Genomic DNA, 10,145 nt, shown 5'->3' with positions numbered 1-10,145 from the left:
GTCGCTCTTAAATGAAATAACTGAACAAATTCCATAGAGTTCCTTACTATCGGGTGATTTTTTTTTACCATGCCATTTTAATCTATGTTGCATTTTACTGTTATTTTCTAAGCATGATAACATTCCATGTTATGTACTTTGTGTCTTTAATGATTTCAAATTCACGAATAAATGCATGTACCTGGTTACTTTTGAAACTAGACAATGATATAGAATTGATAACTTTTCTCTTACCCTTTACCTGGTTTCAAAGAATATGTATATATTGTTAAACTTATGTGCGTTGTATTATTTTATAAAATACAGAAAACATTATTAAGGACTCAAATGATGAATGACATGAATCATTTGGGATTAATAATCCAATGTTTAACTAGAATAATGGGTCAAACTATTTATTATCACAAACATGAATCACTGTGGTTACGGGAAAACATACAGTTATAAAAAAATAAAGTGTAAACTTGAGGCAAATATCTGGAAAGGAACAGGATCAAAGACGATTTGATGGAATACGGGGGGAACATGAAGGATGATGTGACTCCTTAGACGGCAAAATGGGTTGGTATAGGTTAATATTTACAAATAATGTATGCACTCTTAACAAATATAGATTATGCTAGTTAAATGGTGGAAACGTTAATAAGGGCTGATAGGTTACATGCATGAACTCGAATTTGAAACTTTCGAATCAGCTAAGGAACACTGTGAATGTTTGGTAACTACATGAAGGTAAATTTTGTTAACTTTCAAAGAATATCAATGGTCATATGCAAAACGAGATAACTTACATATACTACCTTTATAGGGTGTCGAACAAAAAGCAATAAATAGTCTGAGACATAAGGCTAGCAATACAAGTCCATGTTCAGTTGGCTTAGTACTGAGTTCTAAACATGTATTTGCCTTAAAATTTCCAGCGACCGATACGTGAATTACGATTCTAGCAGATAGGGACTTTGATCAATACAAAAAGAAATAATAATACCTTTCGTGTGCAAGTGGTTTAGGAATTTGGGAAGCAGGCAATCATTTCAGTATATGCGACGACGATCCTTTTCACGATATGACCAAGTATATGCATGTAGAGGCACGTCAGGTTAATTCTTGTATCAGAACGCTATTTAAATGTTATTTTAAAAATCATTTAAACAGAATCAAAACAAATTTGGAGGATCAGAAATTCCAAATTAAACTAAATTTGAAATCCTTCAAGACATAAACATCTGAATAAAGGCAAAATATTGCACAGGTCTTCACCAGAAGAAACGTTTCAAAAATAAGTAAATATTTTATCTTACGAGATAACAATTATCAGGTAAAATATACTAAACGTCTTTAAACGTATCTAATCATAAAAATACAAATATTTGAATCAACTAAATATGAAAACGGATTCACGTTCCAAACTCTGATAAAAGCATTTGTCTTGCATACGTTTGAGATATATGTTATTGGACACAGGCGTTAACCGTGTTCGTCTATGCAGGTTCATGTGTATGCATGTTTATGAAACACATAGATATTTACAGGCAACTTGGTCAATATTTCATTAATAATCAACAATGAGTATAAACGCAAACTTGAAAAACGTTGTACAGAGCGGGACCTTAACAAAATAACAAATGCAACTTTATACCAGTCTCAACAAACAATGTTAAAGAGTCCAATCTTGTAACAAATACAACGTTATATCTGTCTCAACAAACAATGTTAAAGGGTCCAATCTTGTAACAAAGACAAAGTTATATCTGTCTCAAGAAACAATGTTAAAGAGTATAATCTTGTAACAAATACAACTTTATATCTGTCTCAACAAACAATGTTAAAGGGTCCAATCTTGTAACAAATGCAACGTTCTACCAGTCTCAACAAACAATGTTAAAGGGTCCAATCTTGTAACAAATACAACGTTATATCTGTCTCAACAAACAATGTTAAATGGTCCAATCTTGTAACCAATACAACGTTATACCAGTCTCAACAAACAATGTTAAACAGTCCAATCTTGTAACAAATACAACTTTATATCTGTCTCAACAAACAATGCTAAACAGTCCAATCTTGTAACAAATACCACTTCATATCTGTCTCAACAAACAATGTTAAAGTCCAATCTTGTAAGGACTATCAGATTAAGATCAACTGATCAAATGTAGATAAACAACAGTCCTCAGTGATTATAATAATAGATGATTGCACATGGCGTTAATGGACGGCAACAAAATAACGTCTGTGTCATGCAGATAATAATATTATCAATAAACAAATTTAGGGTCCTTTTCTGAGATGGAGAATAAAATATGTATTTCACTCCGTTTCTATCTTAATCCTCTTTGACTAGTTCATGCTAAGAACATTACAGAATAAAAACGTATCAGTACATTTGAAATTATGGCTACAAAAAGGTAGCATATACAAAAACAACACAAATTTATATATGGTATCAGGTTGCATTGTGCAAATACTAAACATATAGCACTTTTACAAGGGAAACAGCAAAATGTTAATATGTGGTATTTTTTTAAAAAAAACTGTAAGAATCTAATCATTTATCATTCCATCGATATTTTTTTAAGTTTAAAGGCTTTACAATCTTACAGTCTGTTAGACATTACCGTGACAGATCAGCACTACATTCATACCAAAGAGCAATCAAATATTATATAGTCATAACCTCGTATAATGCTGGTTGTCATGAAGTAAAATACATTTGGGCGCTAATTGTACAATAAGATTACTTTTGAGGCAACAGCATCTTCAGCCAACCAACCAAGCACTGAAATGACCAGCGTCGTTATCTTTGCCTCTGCTTCAATGGAATCGTTAAGATGCTTCTAAAACAACCATCGATGCACACGTGAGGAAAATTTTCATTGCAAATTTAACATGTTAACAAATAACTACTAGTAGATTTATCACAAGAACAGTTCGGAGTTAAATGGGCTGCGCATGATAAGATTCGGCGCCAATCATGCAGACGTGTACACTTATAAAATTCTTTATAAAGGTTTGTATACATACATACATACATACATACGTACGTACGTTTGTACGTAGGTACATGCATGCATACATACATACATACATACATACATGCATACATACATACATACATACATACATACATACATACATACATACATGTTATAGAGTGTGTTTTAAGTGCGTGAACATATGTAGCATATTTATGAAATCACATATGTTGACTGGTAGATTACTGGTATCAGGTAGAACTGAGAGTTTAGAAACCCGTTCCTAGTTGAGAGTAAAAGCATGGCTGCAAACCTAAATTGAAGTTCTAGTTAAGAAGTCACCCTAACTAGGTTGCGAGTTGTGGATCAGATATGTGCGAGCAAAATTTGTCAATCAACGTAATAAGTGACGATAACTTAGATGAACATAATAACATAAGTGTCACTGACGTAATAATGTGATCGAAATACAAAAGTAGAAACCTATTCGAAAGTGATTCATCAGTTTCATACATGTTTATGATACTATTTTCCAGTGACCTTTATCCTGAGATCTGGACCTTTTTTACCTTCATAGTGGACAAAAAGTAACAGAACCCGGATTTCCGTCATCATTTAAAATTTATTTCACAATAATAAAAATAAATATTTTTATTCAAGCCACTAAAACCAACACTACATAAAGGTTAAGACTTCAGCAAATATTCTCTTTCACACTGTTGACCTGGCTACAACATTCTACTGCGTCCTTAGTCCAGTTTCAAGACAAAAAAGTCAGTGAATTTATACTGTTAAGCCGTTTATTTATGAAGAGCAAATTAATTCCAGGATAAGGTTGAATCGAATACGATTTCTTTATTTTTGTCTATCTTGGTATTTATTTTATATTATATTTATATTAAAAGAATTCATAATATATGTTCCTGGTAAAATAGGAAATTCCACCCTTGTTATCCAAACTGTGCGTCCGACACTCGGCACAATTATGTCTCCCGGGTGGAATTTTCCTATCATACACCAATATGTATATATATATATATATATATATATATATATATATATATATATATATATAAAGAATTGTATTACTCTCACCACAGTACCAATCCTACAGGAATGGCTGTCAGAATAAAAAAGGAATTGCTTGCTTGTCCTTTTTAAAGGAATTTTAAACCCTGTACACACAATATCAAGTTTAATAAGAAGAAGCACAAGGAGTTGTAAAGTGAATCATGTTGTACTAGTAACAATACTACATGGTTAATTCCCAAACATATGCATTAACAATACCCTATTTCCCACCACTGATTTTGTGATCTCTAAAACCTGATGTAGCAACAATACTACATAGCTCTCCACCAAACCCATGTAGTAACAATACCCTATTTCTAGGCATTGATTTGTTTTCTTCAAAATCTGATGTAGTAACAATACTACATAGCCTTCCACCTAACCCATGTAGTAACAATACCCTATTTCTAGGCATTGATTTGTTTTCTTCAAATTCTGATGTATTGACAATACTACATGGCTCTCCACCAAACCCATGTAGTAACAATACCCTACTTCTAGGCACTGATTTTGTGATCTCCAAAGCCTGATGTAGTAACAATACTACATGGCTATCCCCCAAACACATGTAGTAAAAATACACTATTTCTAGGCACTGATTTTGTGATCTCCAAAGCCTGATGTAGTAACAATACTACATAGCTCTCCACCATACCCATGTAGTAACAATACCCTATTTCTAGTGCACTGGTTTTGCGATTTCCAAACCTGATGTAGTAACAATACTACATCGCCTTCCACCAAACCCATGTAGTAACAATACCCTATTTCTAGGGCACTGGTTTTGTGATTTCCAAGCCTGATGAGTAACAATACAACACAGCCATCCACCAGACCCATGTAGTAACAATACCCTATTTCTAGGCACTGATTTGTTTTCTTCAAAATCTGCTGTAGTAACAATGCTACATATCCTTCCACCAAACCCATGTAGTAACAATACCCTATTTCTAGGGCACTGGTTTTGTGATTTCCAAGCCTGATGTAGTAACAATACTACATAGCCTTCCACCAAACCCATGTAGTAACAGTACCCTATTTCTAGGCACTGATTTTGTGATCCCAAAGCCTGATGTAGTAACAATACTGCATAGCTCTCCACCAAACCCATCTAGTAATATTACCCTATTTCCATGTGACAATGTAAAGCAGAGTCTGTGATCTCCAAAATATGATGTAGTAACATGCTACATTGTCAATCACCAAATTTGTGTAGTAAGATTACTTTATTTCTAGGTCACATTGTAAAACTGATTGTCTTTATTTCCAAAACGTGATGTAGAGATAATACTACATTGTTCATTTAGTTGTATTACCCTATTTCCATTTAACAGTGTAACACTAACTTATTTGATTTGCAAAACCTGGTGTAGTAAAAATACTACATCATTAATTCCAAAGCACAAATAGCAACATTACCCTATTTGCATGGTAACAGTATACCATTCATTTGGTTGTTTAAAATATCTGATGTAAGATTACTAGATCTATGCCTCACACTGCCTCCAGAATATAAAAAAGGATGTGTTGTTATTCCTATATGACTTGAACTTTGTGTTTAATATTAGTTGTAAATTCTTATTATATTATTATACTACTCTACTGATTATCAAATGTACTACCCTCCCAAATGGAGACTGCCCATGGTAGTAATAATAGAATCCATCATGTGTCTATGTGTAAATTATGAAAATTCCATCCTTGGCTCAGAATTTAAAGTGGTACACAAGGTTGTACTGAGTGTTTGATGCAGATCTGTAATCCCAAGGGGACAATTTCTATCCCAGATCAAAGCACAATGATTATTATATTCTGACACATTTTAATCAAAATGGGAGTCCATGTCAAAACGGCATACTGTTAATATTGCAGCAACTTTGAAACTTTCATTACCTAATGATAGAGCTTAAAAAGTTAGGTTTACACTGAACTATTCAGTGGAACCGTTCAGTGATGTTCCTTTTAGCTTTCAAAGAACACAAACACAGTAGTTAAATGATACACATATGAAGAGGTCACAAAAGTAAGTCCACTTTTATTGATAAGATTAATCAAGATGGACAAAAATAATGACATAGTTCTCATTCAGCTTTGAGATATAATTGATTTACCCTTCAGAAAAGATACAATAAGAATGTATATTTTATAAACAAAACAACAATTACAACAGCAGCTTTTTCAGCTTAAAATGCTTGTTTTTACTACTGGGAAAATATGTTCAGGTGATGATGCAAATGAAGACATATTTGATATTTTGTGTGCATATGAATGTGATAATATCACTATATTGCCAAACATACCATATACCTAATTAAACTTAAGGTGATTCCTGAATACATTTACATATCATTTGATATTTGCTTATACCAAGAGGTGCTAATGTTAAATGTGACTAGTTATAGATTTTATTGTAGAATAATATCTGGATACAAAGAAAGATGTCACCCCTACATCAAGTTTGTCATCCTGAAGATCATGCTAAGCCTTCTTTCTATGATTAGTGCACAGATATATACCTGACAAGTGTGTCACTTTAAACTGAATAATAAGGACTGTTCCATTAAAACATACATGGGACAAAAGGAAGGCACTTTTAAAGTGGGGTACTCACCCATAGATGCTATTTAGAAATTTCTTATAATTTTAATATGAACTCGTTGAAATCAAAGTACCATGGCATATATTTTTTAAAAACTGCCTTCCCTGGGTACCATGTATGTTTAAATGGAACAGCCCTAATGGTTATAATAGCGCAATCATATCTTTGTAAAGAAGCAAACAGTAACAAGTGTGCATATACTGTCTTCACAAAATAGTGCAAAATACTTCCTATAGAGATTGTCATAAGTTTAATATTTTAGCAATAAAGATTGAAAAAGTTTGTAAGTTTTGCTCAAAACAGTGATGTCTTGAAAGAATCAAATCAGTCTCAAAAGGAAAATAAATCACACAGATCGTACAGCAATTTACTTTTGTCATATGATTAATATCAGTTTTGCAGTTTTGTGCCACAGTGACAAGATTGTTAAACTTATTTTAAATAATTTTTTGTTCTAGTTTCCAGCCATTTCTTGTTAATATTTTTCATTGAAATTATATCTTTGGTGTCATGTCCAAACAATTTACATGCTAGATAAGCTGTATATATAATATGTTTGCCTTTTTTATCAAGCTTCATTGACATTTTGCTGTATGCCAATTTCTCTTTTTGCACTTTTGCTATTGGTTCTTTACAAAATATAAAGTGTTTTCATCTGAAAAAAATGGCCAGATACAAAAATTTGTGGGTGTATTCAACAAGAGCTAACTCTTGGTCTGTGCTTTCTGATCCTTTTCCTTCCTGCAATCAAAGATAGAAAAAAATTAATTTGTTACTTCTAATCTAAAAACCAACTGCATAAAATCTGTGAAGATGAAATAATTAAGGATATAATCTTGAGAAACATACACTTTAAAGCATATAAATGTTGAATTTTTGGTCACAAATGTCCTAAAGACAAAAGGCTCATAGACCCACTACATGAATGAGTAAACCTCTGTAAACTTTACATCGGCATAAAGATACATATCATTGGGATAAATGTTAGGCCTTATTGATCTGTATTGAATTGTACAATGGAATTTAATAAAGTTAATCAGAATCATGCCAAAAAATCACTAACATTTATTTGCAAAAATCTAAGCTTAATAATGTGTGCATTTGGAATTATGCTAACAAAGGACACCGCTCCCTCAATAACTCATGCCCTTATAACTTGCAAACCTGCATATTATTAATTCCAATTAATTAATTCGTAACACGTGATAGGTTGTTGAAACCAGTTGGAACGATCTTTCATATGTTGGACATTTTGAAAATAAATGTTATTTAAACAGAATAATGAACAAATTCATTAGAAAAAGCATGTTATTAAAAATTAATATCGACATGATTGTAAAATGAGGAATTGGTCAATAAACAGCACAGTTCCATAACACTGCTCCCCCCCCCCCAGTTTTCTTGATATCAAAGGGATTTTTTTCCTCAATTTTTGGAGTTTTCTTGGTAACTCACATCCTGCTTAAAGTGTGGTCTATGTTTGTGGACCTCGCTATGAAGTACTTTTATAATCAGTTATCCAATATATACAAATTGTGTCTTTTGTATTCTTCCTACCAGTGTCCAATATTCATAGCATATACTGAAGAGGTTCTTTTTTACTTAATTCTCCACAAATGCTTCAAATATGAATAAATATATGGTCGAAGTATTTAACATTACCAGACTTGCAACTGTGTAGCTTTCATAATGACCAAATGGAGAATATCTTCCAACTCTTATCCCCCAGCCTAACGATGTTATTGTCTTTTAGACTAAAGGTCTGCTTGGGTTATTATTGTGGTAGTAGTCACAATACATCAAATTCTTATATAAAATACCTTGAAAGAATATTTACTGATATCTATAAGGCCATTCTTAAGCTTAAACTCAATCTGCAACTCAGTTAAAGCCAACACATTTTACATACATAACTGATATAATCACATCTACTGTATAAATTGAAAACAAAAAGTATGACTTGGAAAATCTCATATAAAATATTCATCCATCTTTAAAAGAAAGTAATTTACTAGCTTAGAATTAACTAGTTTCATGTCATTTTGTTTACGGAAATTACATTATATAAGATTAAAAAAGTCAACTGAAAATACAACTATCAAATTAAAAGAAAATATTAAATCAATTGTCAAATATCATGACATTAAAAACATACCTTTGCATGTTGTCTGACTGCTGTTGCATATATTTGAAGTATCTTCTTTTCTGTCATCAATACATCTTTCAAAACAAAAATATTATCTTTTATCCCCCATTTTTCTTTCTGTGCCATTTGGCTCTGCTGTTTATTGGTGTGATCCCTCTCAGACTTGTATCAAAGAAGGGCCCCCCTATATCACTTCACTAAGGATGGAGTTTCAGAAATGACCAGGTAAAATGTGATCAGTTTGCCTTTTATGAGAAACTCAGTTACTGGACTGGAGGACATGAAGGCTATCATATTTCAGACTATCAAGGTCAGTTTGTTGGAATGCAATTGACTGTAATTGCTACAATGAGAAACCTGTTGATATGTGATTCTGCAGCTGTTCCCCTGTAGCTGTGCAGGGTCACTGAATGGGGAGTTTTCAGAATTAGATTTTGAAAATAAAAACATTTTAGCACAATTAAGCAAAAACAATTGGGGAAGACATATATATATATATATATATATATATATATATATATATATATATAATTGACCCAATTAGATGTTCAGGACATTATAACTTCATTGTATTTTATACTTTCCACACTTTGTAACACTTTGTACTTGAACATGCTGTCTTACAACAATTCCAAGTACAAGAAATTCACATATTCTGCCTATATCATTATTGACTATGTATGTATTTATGTAAATGTGTTGTAACTGTGCATGGGAAAGACTATATGTATGTATGTATGTATGTTATGTATGTATGTATGTATGTATGCGTGTGTGTGTGTGTGTGTGTGTGTGTGGATGGATGGATGTGTGTGTATGTATGTATGGATGGATAGATGAATGAAAGAATGGATGGATGGATGGATGTATGTATTTGTGTATGTATGTATGGATGGATGGATGGAAGAATGGATGTATATATGTATGTATTTGTGTGTGTGTATGTATGTATGTATGTGTGTGTGTATGTATGTATGTATGTATGCATGTGTGTGTGTGTGTGTGTGTGTGGATGGATGGATGGATGTGTGTGTATGTATGTATGGATGGATAGATGAATGGAAGAATGGATGGATGTATGTATTTGTGTATGTATGTACATGTTTTGTAGATTGCAATTAACCATTTATTGTTTTCTAATGAATTATGGACTTCCACTTAAGTAATTTACTGCAAGCTGACTGTTACTCTTAGTACAATGTGACTCACTCTTTACTGCACACTGCTCTGATGGCCTAGTGGTAAGAGCATCCGTCTTGGATGCGGGAGGTCGTGGGTTCAATCCCCAGCCGAGTCAAACCAAAGACTTACAAAAATGGTTCTAACAACTGCCTCACTTGGCTCTCAGCATTAA

This window comes from Sinohyriopsis cumingii, chromosome 18, assembly GCF_028554795.1.
Source record: "Sinohyriopsis cumingii isolate HCF-2022 chromosome 18, ASM2855479v2, whole genome shotgun sequence".
NCBI lineage: Eukaryota > Metazoa > Mollusca > Bivalvia > Unionida > Unionidae > Sinohyriopsis > Sinohyriopsis cumingii.
This window is presented reverse-complemented; position numbering follows the sequence as displayed.